The sequence below is a fragment of the Anastrepha ludens genome, chromosome 2 (genome assembly GCF_028408465.1).
Source record: "Anastrepha ludens isolate Willacy chromosome 2, idAnaLude1.1, whole genome shotgun sequence".
Taxonomy (NCBI): domain Eukaryota; kingdom Metazoa; phylum Arthropoda; class Insecta; order Diptera; family Tephritidae; genus Anastrepha; species Anastrepha ludens.
The window spans coordinates 175,583,406-175,608,396 of NC_071498.1; the positions used below are offsets into that span (position 1 = coordinate 175,583,406).

At 39.9% G+C, this 24,991-nt stretch overlaps 1 long non-coding RNA gene across 1 annotated transcript in view; it reads right to left on the reverse strand.

Annotated features, from left to right (window-relative positions):
* LOC128860524 (uncharacterized) overlaps window positions 1-3,943 on the reverse strand; it is a 63,720-nt gene extending 59,777 nt beyond the window's left edge. The window contains exon 1 of the long non-coding RNA XR_008454255.1: window positions 3,328-3,943. This is a non-coding gene — a long non-coding RNA (uncharacterized LOC128860524). The remainder of the gene's footprint in view (window positions 1-3,327) is intronic.
* Between the last annotated feature and the right edge of the window lie 21,048 nt (window positions 3,944-24,991).

Here is a 24,991-nt window from a genome sequence, read left to right on the forward strand (position 1 = left end):
CTTGCCACCAATACAGTCACATTTATGCTAAGTGAATTCATGCGAATATTTTTTATTTTATTTTGCATTTTTCATGTTTCTTTTTTTGGCGAAACGAAACTAATTTAGCCAAAAGCTTTCGAAATACCCAAACAAGAGTCTAACATCGGCCGTTTTTTTTTTCGTGTGAATTTTTCTTTGCTGCTCTTCTTCACGACTTTGAATGACAGCACGACATAATAAATGGTTTTTTTTTTGCCTGAGCATCAAAGGAAATTCAAAACCAACTAAAAAAACAAGGGCAGAATTCATTTTACATAGCGAAATCTCAACCTTTTGTTCGCAATTACCGAGAGTAATATTTACTTCTTGCAGTCGCGACAAACGCAAAACCGCAACGCAACAATGAAAAATAAGCAAAGCGCAGACAAAAAATGGGCGAAAAGCATGAATGGCACATAAACATTGGGATAACCCAGCTGATGCGCAAGTCGCTGAGGCTACTTGATTTGACCGACCGGGCGGGGGCGCGACTGAATGGGCGACGGAATTGAAATTATCAAATGCAGACAACAATCAGCGACAGAGAGAAAAATAAAAAAGAAAAAAGATTAAATAAAAGAAAAAATTCTAAAAAATCTAGCAAAGCGTTTAGTAGCACAATTATTTTCATGCTTTTAAACATTTTCATTTTTATAGCTTCATTTCCATTTCCGTTGCCGTCAGTGGCGCTAACACTTGCACACTAAAACACGCACACACACGCACACACAGACACAAACACTAATGTGCATGCATTGCTTTCGCTTTTCATTTTCATTTACATTTCGGAATGCAGCAGTGCTACGGTTTTTAATTTTTTTATTTTTTTTTGTATTTTTTTTTTTCTTATGTCCTGTTTTTTTTTCGTTTATTTCCGCTGCCTTCTTCGCTTAGCTGCCACAACAATTTAAATATGTGGCAACGAGTTTAGCACATTATTGGGCAAAAAGGCAGCCGGCAAGCAGCACGCGAGCACAAAGACACAAAAAGACGCCTAAATGTATGCTATGATCGCGCGGTGTCTATGTGCCAGTGATACGTAGCATAAAGACGAGCTTGAATGTTGGTAAATGCTACCTGCCTGCCCGCCTGCCTGCCTAGCTGCAATTGCTGTGGCAGCAAACCGAAATGGAAATACAGCTAAATTTGGGTCAAATGCAAAATATGCTGAGGGCGAAACAAATGGCAGACAGCAGGATAAAAAAAAGCAAAAAAAAAAAACAAACCAACAAAGAAAAGAATATATGAAAAAAGATGTGAAAGAAAAAATGCGAGGCAAGTGTAATGAATGAAATGTTTTAAACAAAAACGCTGTCAGAAAATGTGGGGTAGTGCGGGGCATGTAAATTAAATTGCTAAGCGCAACAGCAAAGAGTCAAAACAAGGAAGAGCAAGCAGTCAAATAGTCATACAAACAGCCTGACGAGCAGACAGGAAGGGGCAGACAGACAAGTAGATAGACAAATGGACGGACAGACAGCCACCAGCAAGGCCAATTGTGCAGGCTTTGAGGTGAGTAAACCGGCTGGAAGATGGGCAGGCGGGCAGGAAGCCAGGCAGGCAGGCAAGCAGGAAGGCAAGCAGGCAGGCAAGAAGACAAGGAAGCAGGCACAAGGCAGAAAGGCGAGCAGGCAGGCGAAAGGCAGCCAGCAAACCATCAAGTGAGTGGCATATAACAAATGGAAACCTAAACCTCGAGTGGGGCACATGCCACATGCCGCATTTTCTGGTGCTTCTGCACGGCACTCCAAATTGCAGCTTTAAGCGCCAGCAAACAGCTATAAAATCCACAAGATACGCAAAATATGAAGTGGCTGTGGTTGCGCTGGTTGCACGAGGCGAGCGCAAAGGCAGTTAGGCGCGCGGAGTGAGCAGACAAAGTTTATTATGCGGAAGCAAAAGTAGTTGGTCTCAACCAGAGGGAACAAAGTGCGCGCAGCAGAGAATGAGGGAGGTCAAGTAATGGAGAATACAAAGAAAATTAATAAGAAGGGGAAAAATAATAAAATCTATATAAAAAAAGCAATAAAATGCAATAAAAAGGCGCAAAAAAGGCACACAAAAAATGCAAAAAATAAAAAAAAAAAACAAATTGCACAACGAAAAAAATAAACACACAAAAATTGCACAACAACAACAAAAATAAAGTACACGAAATAGCTAAGGCCAGTTTTATTAACAATTTGGGAGCGATTTGGGCAGCAATTGCAGACAACAACAACAGTGCACACAGCTCATAAGCAAAAGGAAAGTGGCGGCGTGTGCGTGGCACACAATCGGTCGGCAAATGGTAAATAGCAAAATAAACGCAAGTGCGCCCATTAAAGTAAAGTGAGCACCAACGATATTGCGTTGCGGCAGCTGTTGCCGCCCGCAACTGGACGCTGCTATTTCGCAAAGGCTACCATCGAAAAGATTTTATAGCCGCTTGCTGGCTGTTGGCATTTGGTATATTATTGAAATGCTGCCTTCGTTTGTTTGCCTCTACGCGCCATACGCCTTTTATTATTTGCAAAACAACTTTCTGCTGTGCGCCGCAATCGTTGCTGTCATCGTCAACTGCTGGCCCACAGCAGCAAAGCCATTGCGTATTTGCAGTTATTTTTCGCTTCGCTTCCAACAGCTCACAAACGCCATGGAAAATCATTTTGCATGCAAGCTACGCATAAACTCGGCTAAATGGTGAGTTTTCGTAGCAGATTTTTAGACACTTAAGCGTAGCAAATTAAGTTTATATGAGCGTGGCATGCAAGGCAATGCGCTTAGAGTGTAGCAAAAAGCAAAAAGCAAAAAAAAAAGAAATAAAATAAAATAATTAAAAAAGGCAATTAAATGCAGGTAAGCAAGCGCCCGTGCAGCAGCAAAATGAATGGCGTTAGTTTAAAGGATGTATGGCCGCGCATGTACAGGTGGCTAGGCCCAGTCGAAGCTTGGTGCAGCAGCGTGCGAGGCATAAAAAGCGTAGATTTATTTTAGTTTGCAGCTAATTGCATGAAACGGGCAAATAACTCAATGCAAAAGTGGAGAAATGAGGAGTTTTTGGTTGCAACGCCCTGAAGTAGGCAATAATTAAGTCATAAAGTTGGTAGATAAATAGGTTTAACGCTGGCGCCCATGCGCTGTTCAGGCGCCTTAGGGCCAGAGATGAACAAACAGACAAAACTTGTGCAAACGCCGCAAAGTATGTAATAAAAAAATGTGTATGCACGCATAACCAAATTTATGCTTATCTGTGCAACCTACGTACATATGTATATGTATTTTTACTTTTTTTTTATTTGAATTTTTTTTTCGTATTCTAAGCACCTTTTATTGCCATGAATGTTATGACTTTGCAGCGAACTGCTGTGCAGCTTTTCAGCTATTGAAGAACGGCTTTATCGCGCAAACAAGCATTGCAATAATTTCAATCACTTCAAACACTATGACCGCAGCACTCTGACCGCAAAATATGTATATATCTCCTTTTTTTCTTGTTAAACTTTTTTCTTGCACTTAACTCTTTTTCCTTTCCCGAAATATCACTCAAACCTATGCAATTTTTATTTCATGCTTCAATTTTCTTTTGTTTTACTTTCTTTTTTTCCTCCACTCACTTCACTTCAACTTCATCTTCATATTCGTCGACTTGCAACAATTTTTCGTTTTCACTTTTTCTCATGCAATTTTTATTCGCTGCTTAATTTTTTCCTTTCAAATCACTCAATTTCGCACACAAAAACTATACTTCACTGCATTACCGCCTTTTAACGGTAATTGTGATAAACAATAAAAATTTTACATGCAAGTTGTGATGCCTCTGGTGGCATTTGACTCGCGCGCGACATGTCAAACGACGAGGATGACGACTACAGCGGGACGATGACTACGACGCGACGATACACACACAGGACGCGACCCTTTTGACGCACATCCTAACGAGCGCACAACAAACACGAAACTGAAGCAGCCATTCATTCGTTTTTTACACCCAGTAATACATAGGCGAGCATGCCAATTCCGTCAGGCGTTCCAATTGTCAAACCATTCCATTACAACAATATTACATATTACAACTTTTCTCACCCACAAAATCGGCAGCAACAGCATTCGTTTGTTGCACAAAATCTACTTTTGCCAGGTTATATTCAGCGGCGTCACGAGTCCTGCCGATAGCGGCGCACGAGAAACGCGGCAAAGGAACTGCTGAGCACCGGCGTGCACTATGCAATGTGTTGGGTTGTGTGTGCGTGTGTGCATAGTGGAAACTCACCAATATCCTGAACGGTACACTGAGATATGTTGCTTTGCTGCCCGCAGTTCTTCAAATTCACAAATGTTTCGCACGAGAGCGCCAGAGCATGGCAGGGTGTGCAAGAGCGTAAGAGCGTAAGTAAGTATAAGAGTTTGCTTGGCACTCTCGTGCACGCAACTCACCACATCAACTCCGAAAAGTTACACAGCTGATAAGCATTTGATAACGGCGCAGGAGTTGTTGTGAGATTTCCAATGAGAAATCGCTAAATGTGGGAAATGGAACACTGCTGCTGTTACGATATTTGTGATAAGGGATAAGGGAACAGTTGAAAAGTTTGGAATGCCCGTGCAATTGGCGGTAACATTCGAAAAGTGGGGAAAGACTGTTGGGCTAACAGTTGGATAGGAGTGCAGCTGATAGTAAAGGAGGCAGCGCACTTTGTTTGAACAGGGAACAGATTTTCGCAAACACTGCCTGAAATTTTGTGTAACAGCAAAAAAATTAAGCAGAAAATTTAGGAATTTAAGCGAATGCTGCGCGAATGTCAAATCTGAATCAAATTGAATCAATAGAGTTAAGGTACAGCAACAACAATCAATTATTTATTGCAAAAATCTCTCCAGTGGTGGGTTTTATTAAAAAGCCGAGTTTTCGTTCTTTCACTTAATTCCATTTAATTTGTTTATTATGTCTATAATTGCAAAATCTTTCAGATTCACAGAAAGTTCTTAATGCCCACTTCTTTAAGTATGGAGCAAACAAAGAATACTCACCGCAAAAAAAAAACCAAAAATGCGATGAAATAGAACTTTTCATGCTCATTCCAAGGGATACTAAAAATGGAGGAGTTTGAAGGTCACCGGTAAATTTTACGTATTTTAAAAACGTCAGTATCTTCAAAATTAAGTACTTTTTTAAAATAAATGCAATATATAAAATCATATGATGGCTAGCACACCCACCAAAAAAAAAAATGTCTAAAATTAACATTCTAACCTCTAGCAAATCGCATTTTTTTACACCACAATTGAGCGGGCCGTAAAACTTCATACCGAAATTGGTTCTAAAACTTCCGGCTAAAAAGTTTGAAAATTTGGCGGCACTAAATAAGCAAAAGTCAAAGTCGCACACCCATTTTATTGGGCATGAGGTAGTTAATTTTCTATTAAACGATTTTTTTCGACATTCCGAGCCCAATTTCTTTAATAAATTTTGCTACAATGACGACAGTGTTTCCATTGTGGGTTAGCTGTTTCTGTACCTGTTATGTTTAACCTATTAGGGTTGAGTTAATGCCCATAACTAAGAGGCTTAGGTGTGGACAGCCATCCTCTGCAGCGAGCAACTTCTAACACCTTAAGGCGGCAGGTACCTGTAAACGGCCATATTTTCCCTGAATTTCATTAAAATTATTTAAAATGAAGAAGTCAATATATTTTTTTCGAAATTGGCATACAGTTTATTTATACTATACAATAATAAACAATTTTTTTATTTATTTTAATCATTTAAAATGGCGGATGTACTCTCAATTCTTCCAGGAAGGTCCCAGCGGGGCTTCTCAATCGGCGGGCATTGTAGCATCGGCGTCAGTGACCTGAATACAAAAAACCAAACATTTTTTTGTTTATTAATGTCATAATTTCTATATGAATTAAACATAAATGGAGAAAAAAACTCGCGGAATAAAATGGGGGCGAATTTGCCTACTATTTTTGCTTCGAAAAAATTATTTCTTCTAAAAAATTTCGAAGCTTAGAAACACATAGAAAGTAATATCTTAAAAAAGATGTGTGCAAAATTTCAGGCAGAGCGGTCAATAACTTTTCGACTTATCGTTTACGCCAATTCGAAAAATATAGTTTTGAGAAAAACGCGTCTAAAGTTTGAATACAACGTAACTGTACCTCTCCCAGCGCTCGAAGGGAAAGAACAGAGTCGTCAAGGTTGGGGATCTATAATATAAGAAATACTTAAACTTACGTTCTAAATTTTTTTTGACATATTCTTAAAGGATTACATCAACATTTTATGAAACAAAAAATTTTTGTTTTCGAAAGGTATCTGTATGGGTTATGCATTAATTAATACGAAAATTGAGAAGTCGATATGGAAAATAAAGAATCACTAAATGAACACGTACAAACCCTAACGGGGACTTGTAGAACGGCGCTAAATAAGGCCTGCCCTGTAATTAAGGGGTTAGGGGTAGTCAGAATTTTCAAAAAATCGATTTTTTTGTTTTGCATTTTCTTAAAGTATAATGTTTTAAAAATATTGTGTAAAAATTTGAAGTGAATCCGACAAATACTTTTCAAGTTATTCAACAATTAACAAAGGGCGCTCGGCCGCTCCGGAGCCGATAGCAAAACTTTAAATGCGTTTTTCTCAAAACTATGTTTTTCAAACTGGTGAACACTGTAACTTAAAAACCGCTACGTAGATTTCAATAAAATTTATACAGCTTTTGAAAAACATAAAAAACTTGTGCCTGATCGAAGGATTTTTTTTTTTTCAAAAATTTCGATTTTTTTTTAACACTTAACTTGGTTTTTTTTTCTAAAATCTGGAAAAAATTTTCTGAGGCCGCCATTTTGTTCATTTTGAAAAAAAAAAAAAAGCTTCGATCCGGCTCGAGATTATCTATCAATAAAAATAATTTTTCTCATCCGATTGGTTTTAGATGAATCTGCAAGGACTTGTGATGTTCACCGCAAGGGACTTCTGGAGAAACGGGCTTCACACAAACAGCGATAACTTTTGCAATTATTAATTTTTTTTGTTGAAATTTTGGTGAAGTCAAGTTAAAGCATGATGTTTTTATGCTATGTTTTTATTTTTGTTAAATAAATTAATTAAGTAGCAAAAAAAAATTCGTGAAAATCATCATTTTTTCGGGCCTCTGACTACCCCTAACCCCTTAAGTATAAGGCCTTAAGTATAAGGGGAAGAAAAAACCACCTTGGTGATCTGAAGACCAGACTACATAAAGAAATGACAGCAGAAGACTGTTAAATAGAGCGAAAGCGACATGAGAGGGTAGAGACTGGGACTGTAATAACAGTGAACTAAGAATTTACAAAAAAGAAGTTAGGAAAGCGAAAAGGTGTGGTTAGGGGACGTTCTGTGGAGAAATCGAAGGAACCACAGAACGTCCCCTAACCACAGAACGTCCCGTCTAGATTGCGTAAATCCTTTCAAAAATTCACTATTCCTTCGGATAGCTCCAAAAACCGGATAAGAGTTGGACTATCTCGAGTGATGAAACTTTGAAGTTGCTAGTGGACACACACTTACCCAGCAGCGAATCCCTCAATATATTAATCAACAATCGAACACAAAGATCAGATTCTGACATTGAAGACATAATCACTGAAACTATATAGGATAACCTGGGCAGAGAACACCTTTAACCCCTTTAAATCACCGGGTCCAGATGGATTATTCCCGGTCCAAATACAACATTTATTAGACTATATTATGGAGTGGTTAATGGCTATATTCAAGACTGCTCTAAAACTTAAAAGTGTTCCATCAGTATGGGAAGAAGTAAAAGTTATCTTTTTTGCCAAGGCAGGAAAGAGTTCACACACAACACGCAAAGATATTAGGAAAATAAGACTATCCTCCTTCTTGTTAAAAACATTCAAAAGAGTAATAGAAGAGTATATTACAGCTAACATCAACCTTAACACGCTTAGTATCTCACAACATGCGTACTGTAAAGGGAAATCTTCAGAAACACCCTTAACTCACTTGTTACAGAAATCGAGAAATCCATTTATAATAAGGATTACACACCAGTAGCCTTCCTAGATACCGAGGGCGCGTTCAACAATATCCTACCGAATACCATAATAAAGGCCATGACTGATTTCGGGATCTCCGGGGCTCTGGTTGAGTTCATCAAAAACATGCTCATGAGTAGATTTGTGATCGCAACTCTGGGGGTCACGAAGACCAGTAAAGGAGCACCTGAAGGCGGTGTGCTGTCCCCTCTCCTCTGGGTGCTGGCAGTAAACTTGTTCCTAAAGAGCCTAGAAGAGAGAGGACAACACGTCGTAGCTTATGCGGATGTTGTTGCTATGGTTATAAGAGAGAAAGTGATGAGGCCCGCTACTTAGCTGTAGTACTAGACAGAGAACTAAGATGGAAGTCAAATGTCGAAGATAGAGTAAAAAAGCAATAATAGCACTCTACTCTTGTAAGCAGCTAAAAGGACTAATTTGGGGTCTTTCCCCATCTATCTTAAATTGGCTATACACAGCAGGTGTAAGACCAATCCTAACATATAAGTTATAAATCATAAGTTATATAGGGGCTTACTCCGATAAACTCGGTGTTAGCCAATCTTTTCGCCTACCCGACCGTTGCAGTGTATTTCAGGCGGAAGTCACTGCCATAAAAGAGGGACTTACGGTAATAAAAACGAGAATATTATCCACAAATGAAGTCTTCATACACTCGGACAGTCAAGCAGCAATAAAAGCGCTAGAATCTAAGACACACTCGTCAAAAACAGTCACAGAATGTTTTAAACTTCTAAATGACGTATCTATGCGCTACAAAGTGCACCTTATTTAGGTGCCACCAGGGAACTGCAAGGTGGATGAATTTGCTCATATCGGTACAACACTCGATCTCCAAACGGATATGACGCTGATACCATGCCTATAGCCACTTGTAATCTACTGATAGATAGAGAAACCATCAATAAGGTAAATACAAGCTGGCAAAACCTTTCAACATGCGAACTAAGCAGACAGACATAGCCAAAATGGAACAGCGATCGATCAAAAATCTTGTTAAGATTTAACAAAGAAACCATAAGAAAAATGATAGGGGTATTAACTGGTCATTGACTGATAGGCAGCCACGCTAAAAAGTTGCGACTACCGTACTTGTAAATAACCGGAGAAAAAAGAAACAATCTTCTATTTCCTCTGTGAATGCCCTGGCCTATGGAAGGATAGAATGTTAACCCTCGAGAGTCTCGAGCCACTGTCTGGCTTAGACGTCAACAACCTAATAAGGTTCCTAAACCGCACAGACTGAATATAGTCCTGCTGTAAATAACTGTTAAACAATTTGGTAACGAGGATGTGGCAACAAAATGGTGCGGAAGCGCTAGTTGGATTCTGGATGAATCACCACTCTAACCAACCAACCAACCAACCGTACTTCGATTTCTGTAGAAGCTGTCTAAATACTGAAAAAGAGGAAGCAGTCAAAGCTTAGCGACAAGGACGCTCCGCACTCTTCACATGGCATTTTTAATTGATCTAGCGGACATAGCGCATCTGAAACTAACGAAGCTTTGCTCGTTTATTAAAGATACTGAATGGTTTTAAAAGGAATCTATAGGGTAAGGATAAGTTCCAGTGGTATCACAATGGACCTATGAAAGGTCTAAGTGTATCATTGCGACAGCTACCTACTTCTTTTGCTTTCGACCATCAAACAAGGGAGGCAGAGGTAATGATAGATCATCACCATAGTATACATCCGTTGAATCATTTTAGAGTCTAGACCTCATGTTATGCCATAACGGCTTTCACAGGCCCACATGGTTCTAGTGGATTTTTCTACCACCGCTTAGAGGTGAGACCTCCAAATTTGATGCTTATCTAAAATAACTCCTAGATGATTTACGCTTTGTTGGAGTAGCTTATAATGCTTCCTTCTACAATTATTGTACTAAGGTCCAACTTTGAAAAAATAAGAAAGATATATCCAAAGTAAACCTTGCAGAAGACAGTGGTAGTTCAGAAGGTCATATAATATTATAAAGAAACTGACTTTAATTTTTTTGCAGTAGCTTTTAGTCCTCTAACTCCTACTTAAGTGAACATCTGTCAATTCATTCTTTGTTTACAAGCCATTTAATATCGACTTGTCACAGTATTTTCTACCATGGAAAAAATTTAATACCGTGGAATGATTTAATTTTTATTTTTGGAAGCCTTAAAAGCGAAGAAAGGAAAGGAGAAGAAACTAAGGAAGCGAATGTTGAAAGTGTATAAAGACTTTTCGCCATCAATTCATACAGTAGAGAGATGGGTTGCTGAATTTAAACTTGGGCGTACACGCCTTGAAGACGATCCACGTCAAGGACGCCCAAAAACAGCAACAACACCAGAAATAGAAGAAAAATTCAGAATATAGTATTGCCAAATCGTCGAGTGACTGAAAGAGATTTCGTAGAAGTCGTAATCATCTCATTAAACAATGTAAGCAATATTTTGACTGGAGTGTTGGGTTTCAGAAAGCTGTGTGCTGTGTGTGGTGCCGCATTTGCCAACAATGAAACAAAAAACAACAGAATTTGACTTTCTCAGCAACATTTAGGGCATTTTCGAAAGGATAGAGTGGACTTTGTGCATCGGTTCACCTCCATTGAAAAGGCTTGGGCAGAAATCGACCAAAAAGTTGTGCACATCAGTTTTTTGGGAAGCGAAAGGAAAAATAACCCAGTTTGCAAAAGGAAAAAATCTTTTTCATCAGAATAATGCACCGAGTCACAAAAGCATTTAAAAAATGGCTAAAATCCATAAATTAAAGTTCGAATTGTTAAAGCATCCAACCAGATCAAATGTGGCCCCTAGCGACTTCCATGTGTTTCCAGACTTAAAAAAGGCGTGCGTGGACATCGACTTTCATCAAATGATGAGGTCATAAGCGTATGTGGAAGCGTATTTTGCAGTCCTTCCAGATTCTCACTTCAGGTATGAAATTCAGAAATTAAAATTTCTTTGGAACAAGTGCATTGATGCTCAAGGAGACTATTGTGAATAATAAAGTGTATTTCAAGGGATAAAATTGTATTTTTTTTATCCAGCCGTAAAACTTATTGAACAACATGCAACTACGAGTACTCATGTTAGCATTAGGGCATAATCTATGAATTTGTATGGTACACAGTTTTTACCTTCTATAATACAAAAGCTGATATGTAAATGAATGTGAAGTCTTTTTTTCATAGTTTGAATCATTTTCTGTAAGTGTAGAGCTGTGTCAAAGGGCGGGCCGATTTAAAAATCGCTCATTGCTCTGTGAAAACCGTATTCTAGGGATCAAAATATGAAGCCATACCTCTAAAACGAATTCTGATATCTCCCAATTTGGGTCGAACGAAAAATCCCACTTTGACCCATTTAGAGTGCTCCAATCGAGTCCAAATGTATGACCGACCCCCACTAACTTTGGACGGCCGATCCACCCATGCCAGTGGCACACCCCCTGGAACTCCCCTGGGGGGTTCCCCATACAATGATTTCAAAATATCACCATTTTTGGCCTTTACATGAGAAAAGAAACTAAAAAATTCGACCCAAATTGGGGGACATCAGAATTCGTTTTAAAGGTATGGTTCTTTCGGCAAAGTTTCTTATTTTGATCCCTAGAATATGATTTTCACAGAGCAATGGGCGATTTTTTTGCCTCCCAACAAATCGACCCGGCCTACTGTGTAATGACCAACACAAACACACAATATTTTTATGCAGTTTACATTCCAGTTTTAAATTAGGCTAAGCAAATTTTCATTTGATTTTTTTTGTTTGTTTATTTTTGCTTTTTTTCCTGTGAACAATCAAACGTAATTAGCTTTTTTTCAGAACAAATGTGCGCTCACAAATGGCATCCCAGTGTGTTTTACTCTGCCTACAAAGCACTCCAGCGGCCTTCATGCGTGTATGTGTGTGTGTGTGTGTGTGAACTACATGCATGTTTTATGTTGAACAAGTTCAAGTGCTACTTGTGTCGCTAACGAAAATGCTAATTTACATAAAACTGATTTTTATTTAAAGCAATAAATCACATTATTACCGCCAAACAACCCTTCAACAAATACAAAAACACAGCCAATTCCATAAACTCAATCGCATTAATTCGACGCACTCGAAAGCTCAAATGTGAAAGTGTTCTGCAGCACACAAGCAAGCGCAGAAAGTATGCGTGTATGTGTGACATAAAGTTTTACGCATAGTGCGTGTGTTTGTGCGTTGGCATGTAACTGGCACTTAAGAGCTGACAGCAAATTGTGACTTTCCCCTAAATTAGCAGCAATTTTTGAATGGCAACAACGCGTCGGCAACATCCTGTCAACATGACTAGTTGACAGGCGCGCCGGCTGGGCGGGCCGACTGCTTGCACCAGCATCAACGGCACAACACTCTACCAACTCCTGGTCTATCCACTTTTGTCTATGCAGCCCGGCTGACTGCCTGCACGCCCGACTTGAGCGCTCTTTATTTCACTGCATCTATGCACATATGTGTGTGTGTGTGTGTGTGTATGTGCGTGTTCAAATGGGCTGGGGATTTTACACGCACCCTTAAATTGGTGACAATTACGAATTGCGCTTGTATCTGTAAAAATTAGTAGAAAAGGCGCATATAAAAAAAAAAAGAAAAGATGAAAAATGGCTGTAGAAACTGAATCAAATGAAAGCGAAACTAATGCGCAACAAGGCTAATAAAAATTATGAACAAAGCATTAAAATTGCATGGAACGAGCGCCATGGCGAGAGTGAATGTCGCAGATCGCAATTGCATTTACGCTGGTGCGGCAAATGTTGAGCGCAATCCGAAATGGGTAAATTGTCGCCAGCAGATGAATGGTTCGCGCCAAGCGTGACTGTAGTTTTCTGCAGCTAATATTTCGCTACTTTATTCACTTGGTTGGTATAGAAGCCCCGTCTTCTTCTCGGTGTTTGCCGGCATTGGGAAAATTTGCGTTACGCTGGCGTAACCAATGCATAGCAAATTCGAAAGCCACAACACTGACAAAACAGTCAAATAACGCAGGGTTAGGGGAGAGAGTCAGTCAGAGTTTAGGGTGCGTGAGGAGGGGAGATTGCATTGGAGTGATTTGATGCCAGAAGTAAAAAATTGCAATCTGCATTGTGGATAGGGCAAATTATAGGGAGGGCGTGCGCGGTGTTGACTGTGTGTCCACAACGGATGCAACGGCGGCGGGCTGCGGTGTTGTGGCTTTGATTATGATGATGTGAAGGAATATCAAATATGAATGGAGTTGAAAGTTAGTTAAGTGTATTAAAGTACAGAAAGTAGGAAAGTGCCGAAGTATGTAGGGGATATCGAATTACCGTTGAGAACAATGTCTCTTTCGCTTGAAAATTATTTTGCAGTTGTAAAGGTTAACGCAGTCCACACTGGGCATATGGAGGGAACACTTCTGCAATTTACTTGATAGCGATGACGCACACAATTCCGCTCCAGTAGAAGATGACCCGATACCAATCGACGATAATTTGGACGTTCCAATACCTAGTCATGACGAAGTCAGAGTTGCCTCTCAGCCGCTCAAGAATAACAAAGCGGCTAGCGCTGACGGCTTGCCCGCTGAATTGTTTAAGACTGGCGGCGATGTGCTGATAGGGAGCATGCATCAGCTCATCTGCAAAATATGGCTAGCAGAAAACATGCCCGACGATTGGAATCTCAGTGTTCTTTGTTCTGTACTGAAGAAGGGTGACCCGATGATCTGCACCAACTACCGAGGCATCAGTTCTAACCATCGCTTACAAGGTCCTGTCTAGCGTTCTATGTGGAAGACTTAAGCCGTTTGCCAACACACTGATCGGGCCTTATCAGTACGGCTTCAGAAGTGGTAAGTTCACCATCGACCAGATTTTCACATTACGCCAAATCCTGGAAAAGACCCAAGAAAAGCAAGTCGACACCCATCATCTCTTTGTCGACTATAAAGCTGTTCGATAGCCCGATAAGGGATTGCCTATACGCCACCATGTCTGAGTTCGGTATACCAGCGAAGCTCGTACAGAATTGGAGAAGGCGCGCGCGAAGCATAGGCGCCTGAAGAAAGCTAGTGCGGTAGGCCGTAACTCGGTAACGATTTGTTATGGCCACCTAAGTAAGTAAGTAAAGATTTACGCACAAAAGTACTCGAAAGCAGGCGGCGTTGTAAGCTCTAGCATCCACCCACTACTAGACCCAAGTAAGCTTCCCATTACAAATTGGAATTAAACTCTACATCTGAATAAATGGAAATTCGCCCTCGTCTAAGCTATCGGTAATAAGAGCTTCAGGGGAATCGAGTGCGCACCAGAATTGACTAAGATTGGTTTTTTTCTGAAGGCACGAGGGCCGATACTGGCATGTCCTCACCGACAAATTCAGAGAGCAATTCAATCTCACTTTCTAGAACTCGCTAAGAAGAGTAACCTATTTAAGAAACCTGCAACTATCACTAGTCACTGGATCTTAAAAAACCGCAAGACAGGTAGAGCTCTATCTAAGCGTGTACTATCTCAAATATACTTTAGGGGGTATTCTAGTCTAGAGGCCCGAATTTCGAGCATTTTTTGACGATGAATAAAAAAAAAGCTATTGATATTTTTACAATACATTTTTTTATCATTTATTTATTCATATAGTAGGAGCACACAAAATAAATTCAAAAAAAAAAAATGAATTTTCATGGAGTTATGCGTCCTTGAAGTGGAAGGGGGGAAAAAAAGGCAGTGTCCCCGTCGTCACGATTTCTACCCTTGTGGTCATCTGAAAAAAAAAATACAAATTCTTAATTAATATGAATGTCATTATCGTATGAACCAGAAAAAACGAAAAAAAAAAAATTTTCCATAAAATGGCGGCTACTCAAAAAATTGAGGTCGATTTTTCTCTTATTTTTAAGCTTTCTCGAATTGTTTACACATATTAAAAAATTGAAATTTCCAGTTTTTCGAGCTTCATACGATAGAGATATACTTAAGGAATATTCATGACAAATTTCAAGCAAATCGGTTGATTAGAACTTGAGATATCGTGCCGACTGTATCGAAAGAAGTAGTTTCGAGAAAAACACGTTTAAAGTTCGCCGACCGCTCACACCAGTCCAGCTGTCGCGTCACTAAAATAGTTGTAGCTTCGAAAATAATTCGAATTTTGAAAAATCCTTTTAGGCAGATATTTTTGAATAGTTAAACTATCAAATTTTGAAAAAAAAAATGTTTAGATTTTTTCAAATTTCTAGACTAGAATACCCCCTTTAGTCTCAGTACGACAGAAGCAGGATGCTTGAAATTGAAATTTGAAAAGGTCGAGCCAAGGAGCACCAGGAGATCTGGAGGCTCCTAAAACACTCAGGCTAAAAAAGCCAATTGTATTTAAAGCTCTGGAAAGGGGGTAGATAGTCAAGAAGGGAAGGAGAAAAGTATCAGAGAAAGGAATAGGAAAGAATAGAGACAGAGATAGAGATAGTTAGTGCTGTGAGAATTTTCCAGATTCTTTGACAAATCTGTAAATATCATCCAGTTTAAGAGAACGAATATTACTCATTCTCATGACATCGGAACCCAAAACTCGTAGATTTGCTCTAGCAAAGGCAGGACACTCACAGAGAAAGTGCTCAGTGCTATCCACCTCCTCCAAGTAAGACAGCCACACTGGGTCCTCAATGATTCCAATGGTGGTCATATGCTGACCCCATGGGTTGTGTTCTATAATGATACCGACCATCAACCGAGCGTCTTTCCTTCTAGGTTTTAATAGAAAGTTTGATAAGTTTTCTGTTCGGACTTATCACAAAACACTTTGTAGTTCTGCAGCGTTCTAGACCGGACCATCGCGCTTTATGTAGATTGCCTACATAATCCCTGATCCAATTCATGATTCTTGCGAAACTGATTCCGATTATTGGCTCTGGCCCCTGTGCGGCACCGCTGACCCACGGATGGCCAATTCGCTGGCAATTTCGTTTCCTTGAACACCGGAGTGTCCCGGAACCCATATAAGTACCAGCCTGTTGTGTCTTGTGACGGAATTAAGCTTCTTCTTATATTCTTGAACAATCTTTGAGGCTTGCTTCGTGTTCTCTATTGCTCACGTAATGGAAATCTGACATCAAATTTACTTCCAAATGAAACTGTGGGTATCAGGTCGTCTTTAGGTGCCAAAAATAGTGGATACTGCTCAGATAGCAACTTAAAGACTTCTCTGTGTCCCAAAGTTCCGTTTTCGTGCCAGAAAGGCTCTACGGCATTGCTCAAAAATCCTCAATGCGCGATTCACCTTCAGTGAAACGTATGTCTCCCAAGTCAGCTTCTTGTCCAAGATTACTCCTAGATATTTAACTTCATCGAAAAGACTAAGTGTCACACCTTTCAGTATTGGAAGACTGAGCCCATCCAATTTCCATTTTCTCGTGAACAAGACTATGATGGTTTTGTTTGGATTAACGGAAATGCCTTGTCTCATGCACCATTCATCGATTTTGTGAAGAATCCTCTGCCATTTCGTGCAAAGCCTCCTTAAGGTTTTATCCGATGTTAGCGCACAGACGTCATCCGCATATGCTTGGACATAAACACCGAGTTCCTGCATCTCCGCTAGTAGAGAGTCTACGACGAAGCACCACAGCAGCGGAGAAAGAACACCCCCTTGGGGACATCCTTTCTTGGCCCTGACTGTGATAAGTTCGCCACTGCTCTCACCAGCAGTTAACAGCCTCTCAGAGAGCATGGAATATTCTATTTTACAATGGTTTGACTAACTCCATGTCGATCGGCAAGAGAACATATCGAGCCGAAAGTGGCATTATCAAAAGCCCCTTCATTGTCCACGAACATGACCATTTTGTATTTGTCAGCTTCGAGCCCGCCTTCAATCTTACAAAGAAGATCGTGTAAGGCTGATTCACATGATTTTCCACTATGGTAAGCGTGTTTATTTCTACTAAGTGGACTTCTCGGCAATACCCTTACTCGAATATGTTTCCCCACCACTCATTCTAGACTTTTCAACACGAAAGGTGTCAAACTGATTGGTCTAAAACTTTTTGCTAGGGAATAGTCATCTTTTCCTGGTTTCGGAATAAATACTACTCTTACGCGTCCCCATTAGGATGGTATATAACCAAATGAATTTTCAGGGCCCCAATCACCCTGTCTCCTCCTGTTTTAAGCATTGCTGGATATATTCCGTCAGGTCCAGGGGACTTAAAGTTCTCAAAGGAAGACAAGGAAAACCTTATCGATTCCCTTGTCACTATCCGACTAGCAATATACCAGCTATACCTGGAGGTTCTACCGGCTACCGTTATTGTTCATGCCACTCTCTACTTCAGGGAGGGTTCTACTACCCGGAAAATGGGTTTCGAGTAGAGCATTAATCGTTTTCGATTTGGAAATGGTGTATGAACCATCAGGTTTTCGAATGGAGTCCAGCCTTACTGAGCGGTCTAGATGAAGGACCTTACAAAGTCTCGCTGTTGCCCTCATTTCTTCGACGTTACTGCAGAAATTTCTATAGGATTCAAGTTTGGCTTTCCGTACATTTGGATGCTTTCCGCAGGATGCTTAAAGTGCTGCAGATTCCCTGCCATGCAATTTTCTAACTCAAAATGGTGTTCACAAGTAACTGGCTGATCGAAACTCAGGCGAAGAAGCTAGGCCAATCCATAGAACTCCCGTTGCAGAAGTTGTGGAGATCCTGCAGTGAAAGATGCAGCTGACCACTTTCCACTGACCACTGAGTATGTCTCTTGTGGATAGCCTGAGACAATTCTCCAGCCGAGATGCCTTTTCTCTCCTTCACTACATCAACAGCACTGGTTTGCTATAGATGCTTTTTTTCCTTTAAGTTTTGTAATTTGTCGCAGCTAGTGGTCGACATTATGGTATCAAAACGGCACGTAAGTGCTACTTGTAGTGTAACCGTGGTACTCTTGCCATTTAACCTACCTACCTACCATCACTGGTCACTCATTGGAAAGCAAAGCATGGTGCAAGCAGAACTTGAAACTCCTTCACGACACACACGACAGTCGGTTACCGAAACGGTCCTACATTACTGGAACAACCCGGATTTAATTATATATCCGGTCGAGGAGTCCCACTCCAGCAGCATTATCTGTGCTTGTATACTACTGCAACAACAACAAGAACTTGGAGCAATACAAAATTTGCTATACGAATATCCAAGACTGGTATTCCGGAAACAAAAATAGTACGCCTGGGACTTATCAGCAGCTGCAAGGTTAGTTTATGCTAGGTTAGCCAGGTTGCTTGTGTAAGGCAAGACACTAGGTGGCCCTAAAGCCTATTGTGATACCTGGCTTTTACTTTCATCCCTAACTAAGTTGCTTAATTCACTTTAATTGGTGTCTCACACTTTCCCAATTTCCTAGGTCTTCAAAGAAATAATCTCCAAGATATTTGACACAGCTTTTTTCATGTGCAGGACATTCACAGAGGAGATGTTTTACCTACTCAATTTCTTCATCATCTCTACACCTCCTGCAGATGTCATTGTAAGGTACACCCATTCTATTGGCTAGGGTTCCAATAGTGCAGTGACCGGTTATAACACCTGCGAGAACGCTGATAGTTGATCTGTTGAATCCAAGCAGACTGCTTGTCCTTTTATGATGCCATTTTGGTCACAGCGCTTTGGAGACCTTGCAGTTAATAGTTAGAGACCACCTTCTATTGGTTTCCGCGACTACGCTCAGGTCAATCACAGTGTACAGTTCGTTTAGAGGAATGCTTATGTCTTCTACCACTCGCTTAAGGTCAAGCTCAGAGCCTTTCCTTAAACACTCATCCGCTCTTTCATTCGCCTCCACTCCGGAGTAGCCGGGAACTCAACAAAGTGTGGAGTTGTGTTGTTGGTGGCTCTGGTAAATGTTTGCAGGAGCGATACCTTCAGCAACTTTCTAGAAGAAACTGCCTGCTGAGCATTTTGTTGTACTCCTTAACTGGAAGCCTCATTGTGTAGATGTTGCAGGGGTGGCATCAGGAGACATCTCGTAGCTGTCCTGATTGCGGTATTTTCGTTTCAACCTTTATCCAGTGCGAATCCCTGGTGCCAGACAACCAGACTGAAAAAAAAATAAATAATTGGCGCGTACACTTCTGTTAGGTGTTTGGCCGAGCTCCTCCTCCTATTTGTGGTGTGCGTCTTGATGTTGTTCCACAAATGGAGGGGCCTACAGTTTCAAGCCGACTCCGAACGGCAGACAACCAGACTGGTGCAGCATAATTCAGAATGCCTGCCCTAATATATGGCGCAGAAGCTTGAAAGATGACAACATCCGATAGCGAGGCCTCCAACATCCTTATTGGAGTGCTTAAGAAGAAGAGAAAATGAAAAAAAATTACAAGGGATACTTTTTTTAACACGACTTTTTTTCAAGTTTTGGGGATTTTTATTAATTGGGAAGAACATCTTCGAGCCGTTACAGGGTGACTCGCTGCCGTGTGACTTCTTTAACGTGATGTCGGAGAGGATCGTGTGAGCCGCATAACTTAATCGCTCAAGCACAATTTTCTATAAGAGCGTACAATAGTGAACTTTGAAATCCAACGTAGAATTTCTCTTGCCAACAAGTGCTGCTTTGGACTAAGCAGGCAACTTAGTAGTAAAGTCCTCTCTCGAAGAGCAAAGGTAAAACTCCACAAGGCTCTTATCATGCCCTTCCTAAAGTATGGCGCAGAAGCGTGGACGAAGACAACATCCCATGAGGCGTCCCTTGGAGTGTTTGAGAGAAAGATTCTGCGCAAGATTTTTCGACCTTTGCATGTTGGAACCGGCGATGGAAGAATGAGCTGTATGAGCTTTACGATGACATAAACAAAACGCATCTAATAAAGATCCAGCGGCTTCGTTGGCTTAGTTATGTCGTCCGAATGGATAGAAACGCTCCGGCTCTGAAAGTATTTGATGTGGTACCAATAAGACCACATGGTTTTTTTCGCTGGTGTCGTCCGGTTATGCCTGCGGTGTTGAGAAATTTGCTGGCTCCCCCGTTTACGTGCCTCTAGAGACCTTAGAGTTGGCTTCTGCTTGTATTTTAATAACTTGAGCGACCGTAGGAATGTTGAGGTCACGACGAATTGCTAGTGTCCGAAGGTGTGCTCACAATGTTTTTGAGAATTTCGTTTTGAAATCGTTGGATTATGTTCATATTATTTTGACTGACACAACCCCTAATTTGTGCACCTTAAGACTACACTGGTTTGATAACTTGATTGTACATATGTCATTATTTTGTTATAGTTATATGGAGAGCCATCCATTGAGCCAGTTAATTTTTAGCATTTTCAAATTAAGTTCGCTTCTTTGTATTTTTATATGCTGCTTCCAACGTAGCTTAGCATCGGGGGTTATACCAGGATATTTGGCAGTATTTGGGGATGGAATTGGATAACCTAGTAGCATTATAGGGGTGATAATTTGCTTTTCCATTGGTGAAGGTCACATTAATTGATTAGTTACTGTTTAATTTTATTCGCCAAATTTTCGTCCATCTTTCTACTGCGTTTATAGCGGTTTGAAGTTTAGCTGCCGCTACTTCGGCGGTTTTTCCTGTTGCAAGAATTCCTGTGTCGTCAGCAAAGGTAGCGAGCGATCATACTGCTTGAAGGTAATGGTATATCTTTCGTTTACAGAAGGTAAAGGAGGGGTCCAAGGATGCTTCCTTGCGACACGCCAGCATTTATTTTCTGCAATTTGGAATACTCATTTCCCTTATTTTACGCGAAAATAGCGTTCAGTTATATACGATTGCATAAGTGCACTATATTGAAGTGGAACGCATGAGTTCAATTTGTTGATAAGGCCTTTATGCCAATCCTTGTCGAGTGATTGCGCGACGTACAGGAAGTTTGTTGAGCATATGTTTTGCTCTTCGAACGATTTTTCTATTTCAACTGTAATTCTGTGCACCTGATCTATGGTGGAGTGTTTACAACGGAATCCAAACTGGTGTGAAGGTATCAGATTGCGATATTCAATGATTGGTTTTAAGCGATTCGGAATGGGCTTTTTTAGGCGTTTTGAAATTTGTGGCAAAAAGGAGATTGACCGTTATGAAGAAAAAATATGTGGATCCTTTACTGGTTTGGCAATCATAGTCATCTCCGCAACTTTCCACAGGCTTGGAACATACTGGAGTCGGATCGACGAATTGAATATATTTGCTAATCTTACTAGGCCTTTTTTGGGTAGTTGCTTTAATACTTCCGCTGTGATTAAATAAAATACAGGTGCGTTTTTCTTTATTAGTTGCTTGGTTTCTCTTTTCAGTTCGCTTATAGTTATATGTGGAATTAGAGTGGTTTATTGATCTAAGGAGAAACATAAGTCATCGCATTGGTTCTCATACGGTTGAGAGGTGTTAAATAAATGATTTGCAAATGTTATCGGTTTATCCCTATCACTTCTCACCCAGGTGTCATTTTCACTTTTCACTGGCGAAACGTGACAGTTTGGTCTTTTTAAATATTTTCTACATTTCCAAAGAGAGTCGACATTTTTTTTATCAGCTGTTAACTACGATAAATGTCCACGCATTGAATAAGTTTTTAAATCGTTTGAAATTTGAAGTAAGTAAATACTTTTATTAATTTGTTCTTAATTTTTCTTAAAACGGCACTGCCTGCTTTAATTAAAAAAAGTACAATTTAAGGGGACAGATACCTGTAAAATTTCGAAAAAAAAAATGTTTTTTATTATTTTTTTTTCATAAAAAATTTATTTTTCATAAAATGTTAATATAATCCTTTAAGAATATGTCAAAAAAAATTAGAACGTAAATTTAAGTATTTCTTGTATTATAGATCCCCAACCGTGACGACTCTATTTTTTGCGTTCGAGCGCTGGGAGAGGTATAGTTACGTTGTATTCCAACTTTAAACGCGTTTTTCTCAAAACTGTATTTTTCGAATTGGCGTGCTCGATAAATCGAAAAGTTATTGACCGATCTCCGTGAAATTTTGCACACATCTTTTCTATGATATTACTTTCTATGTGTTTCTAGTTTTCGAAAATTTTTAAAAGAAATAATTTTTTCGAAACAAAAATAGTAGGCAAATTCGTCCCATTGTATTCCTCGAATTTTGTTTCATTTTTGTTTAATTCATGTAGAAATTATGACATTAATAAATAAAAACATGTTTGGTTTTTTGTATTCAGGTCACTGACGCCGATGCTACAATACACGCCGATTGAGAAGCCCCGCTGCGACCTTCCTGGAAGAATTGAGTGTACATCCGCCATTTTAAATGATTAAAATAAAAAAAAAAGATTTTGTATTATTTTCAAGTATGAGTAAACTGTATGCCAATTTAGAAAAAAATATATTGACTTCCTCATATTAAATAATTTTAATTAAATCAGGGAATATATGGGTCTTTACAGGTATCTGTCCCCTTAAAATTAACTGTGATGAGCTACACTTGGTCGCAGCTATTACTGCATTTTTTTGTTTTGTGTTTTTTTTTTCATTTTTTTTTTTGATTGAATTAAATCTGGCGCTTAAATCTTTAAGTTTATCATATCTTTTAAATTTTTTGTAAACCAAAAAAAAATATGTAAAGTCATTAATACCTACATATTTACACAATCTAAATTTGTCTTCATTCAGAGGTTTTTCTGTTTCAACACTTTTTTCCCTTTTCCGTTTTTATTTTTTTTTTTTTTGTTTTGCTGTTCTACCCTTTTCTCAAGTTCCCATCAACACTTAATTCCGCTACATTCCCGTTATGTAACCGAACAACTGCAACATAATTATCAACATTTTCCATCTCAACTGCCCACACACACACACACGCGCACACACACACCCACTCCCACGGCCCATAAATCCTCCACATCATCAACGTCAAGTGCGCGTATACGAGCACAAGTGAGTTAGCGAGTGGGCGAGTGTGAGTAAGAGTGTAAGTGTTGAGTACCTGCTCGAGTGTGTTGGCTGAATGAGTGGTTAAGCAATCACAACAACACCAACTACAACTACTCTCGAGCATATGCACACTAATACATCAACAGTCTGTTCACGCGAAACTATGAGTATTAACCGGCACATGAATAAGTGGAATAAATGTGAATGAATGCAGCTGGAGCTGCTGTGAGTGGCACACACACACACACTTACGCATATGCAGACGAATGTAGGCTCACACCTACAAACAATCGCCGCCACTAGTTGATGGTGGAGTGATACCTGTCAGCCACGTGCCAACAACAACTATCACAGCAACACTAAGTTCTTATTTTTGTAACTGTGTAGGAGTAAAAGGACGAGACACTGGCCACATGTTGTTGTTGTTGGCAGCGCATCAATTAAATGGAACAGCCGGGTTTTTTTTTTTTCTATTAAATATTTTCTTATTTTGTCTCTTTTTTTCTTTTTCTGTTCCTATTGTGGCATAATGAGCGGGATATAATGGTTTTATGGCCTCAACTGAAGGCAATATTATTTAATCCAGTCTAAGCGTACCGTTAAAGAGGGGGGAAAAAATAATGACCTGCGTCTGCTCGAAGGGTGGCAAATGTATGCATTGAAGGGATTTGCATTGCAGAGACAAAGATGAGATGACGAAAGGGAATGGGTGGAAAAGACTTGTGAATGGAAACTGATTTGCGAGACTGGGCAAGCACTTGGAAGTGAAAGCAGCTGTTTGGGGTAAGATTTATGAAAATTTGTTGTAGAATTTATGCATTTGTACAGATAAAATAGATCGAATTTCTCTTTCCATTTGCTATAAACATTTGGTACCCATCCCTATATTGGCCTATGAATGAAATTAATAGAATTTTTAATAGTGTCTATCTAAATTGCGCCCTTTCTAAATCTCTGTTTTTATCTCAACTGGAATCGGATTAGTTTCAAATCGTATCCTTAAGTCATTTTGTACTTCGAGTAGTGTAAGGTCTTATTCGCTTAATAAATGAAATGAAGCGGTATCTCCAAGAAATTGAAGGACAGAAAGTGTTAGGGGGTCTCTGAATGACAACTAATTTTCATGAGAGTGTCATTGCCTGTCGTGTAGCAATCGCTATTAACAAAGCGGAGATAAAGGAAACAATCTTCCGCTTCCTCTGTGAATTCCCTGCCCTATGGAAGCACAGAATGATAACCCTGGGCAATACGCTGTTCGTGAGTCTCGAGCAACTGTCTTGCTTAGATGTCAACAACCTAATAAGGTTCCTAAACCGCACAGACGGGATATAGTCATGCCGTACATAACTCGTAAGCAAGTTGATAACGCGGATATGGCAACAAAATGGTACGGATGCGCTAGTTTAATTCTGAAAGAATCACCACTGAAACCAACTTACCAACCAACAAAGGCTTTTTCTAGCATTTGATGTTCCATAAACAAATGGAGAATGGAACAGCAGGTGTGCGAATGCTCAGCGTACTATTTGACGCTGCGATTGAGACTCCCACATATTAGTGATGGGAACTATCGAGTACTTTGGCGAAGCGAATATTTATTACTGTTGTTACAGCAGTTCATTAGGCCCTGCCACATCATCGTCCAACTCAGGAAATGAGCTGTTTCGATAGGTTGGAGGGGTGTTAGGTGAGTGGTTTTAAGAGGCCATATAAATAGGTGGTTAGTATCGCGCTCCTTCAGATATTGAGTATGTCGAGATCGATTCTAGATTAGCAGAAGCTTAAGCTACTACAATATCCAGACTGTAATGAAGGTCAAAACTAACACTCTACATGGCTCTCATCTCGCCCGTCCTAACGTACGGCGCAAAAGCGTGGACGAAGACAACATCCGATGAAGTGACGCTTGGAGTGTTGCAGAAAAAGATTCTGCGTAAGATTTTTGGACCTTTGCACGTTGGCAACGGCGATTATCGCAGGCGATGGAACGATGAGCTGTTTGAGCTTTACGACGACATAGACATAGCGCAGCGAATAAAGATCCAGCGGCTATGTTGGCTGGGT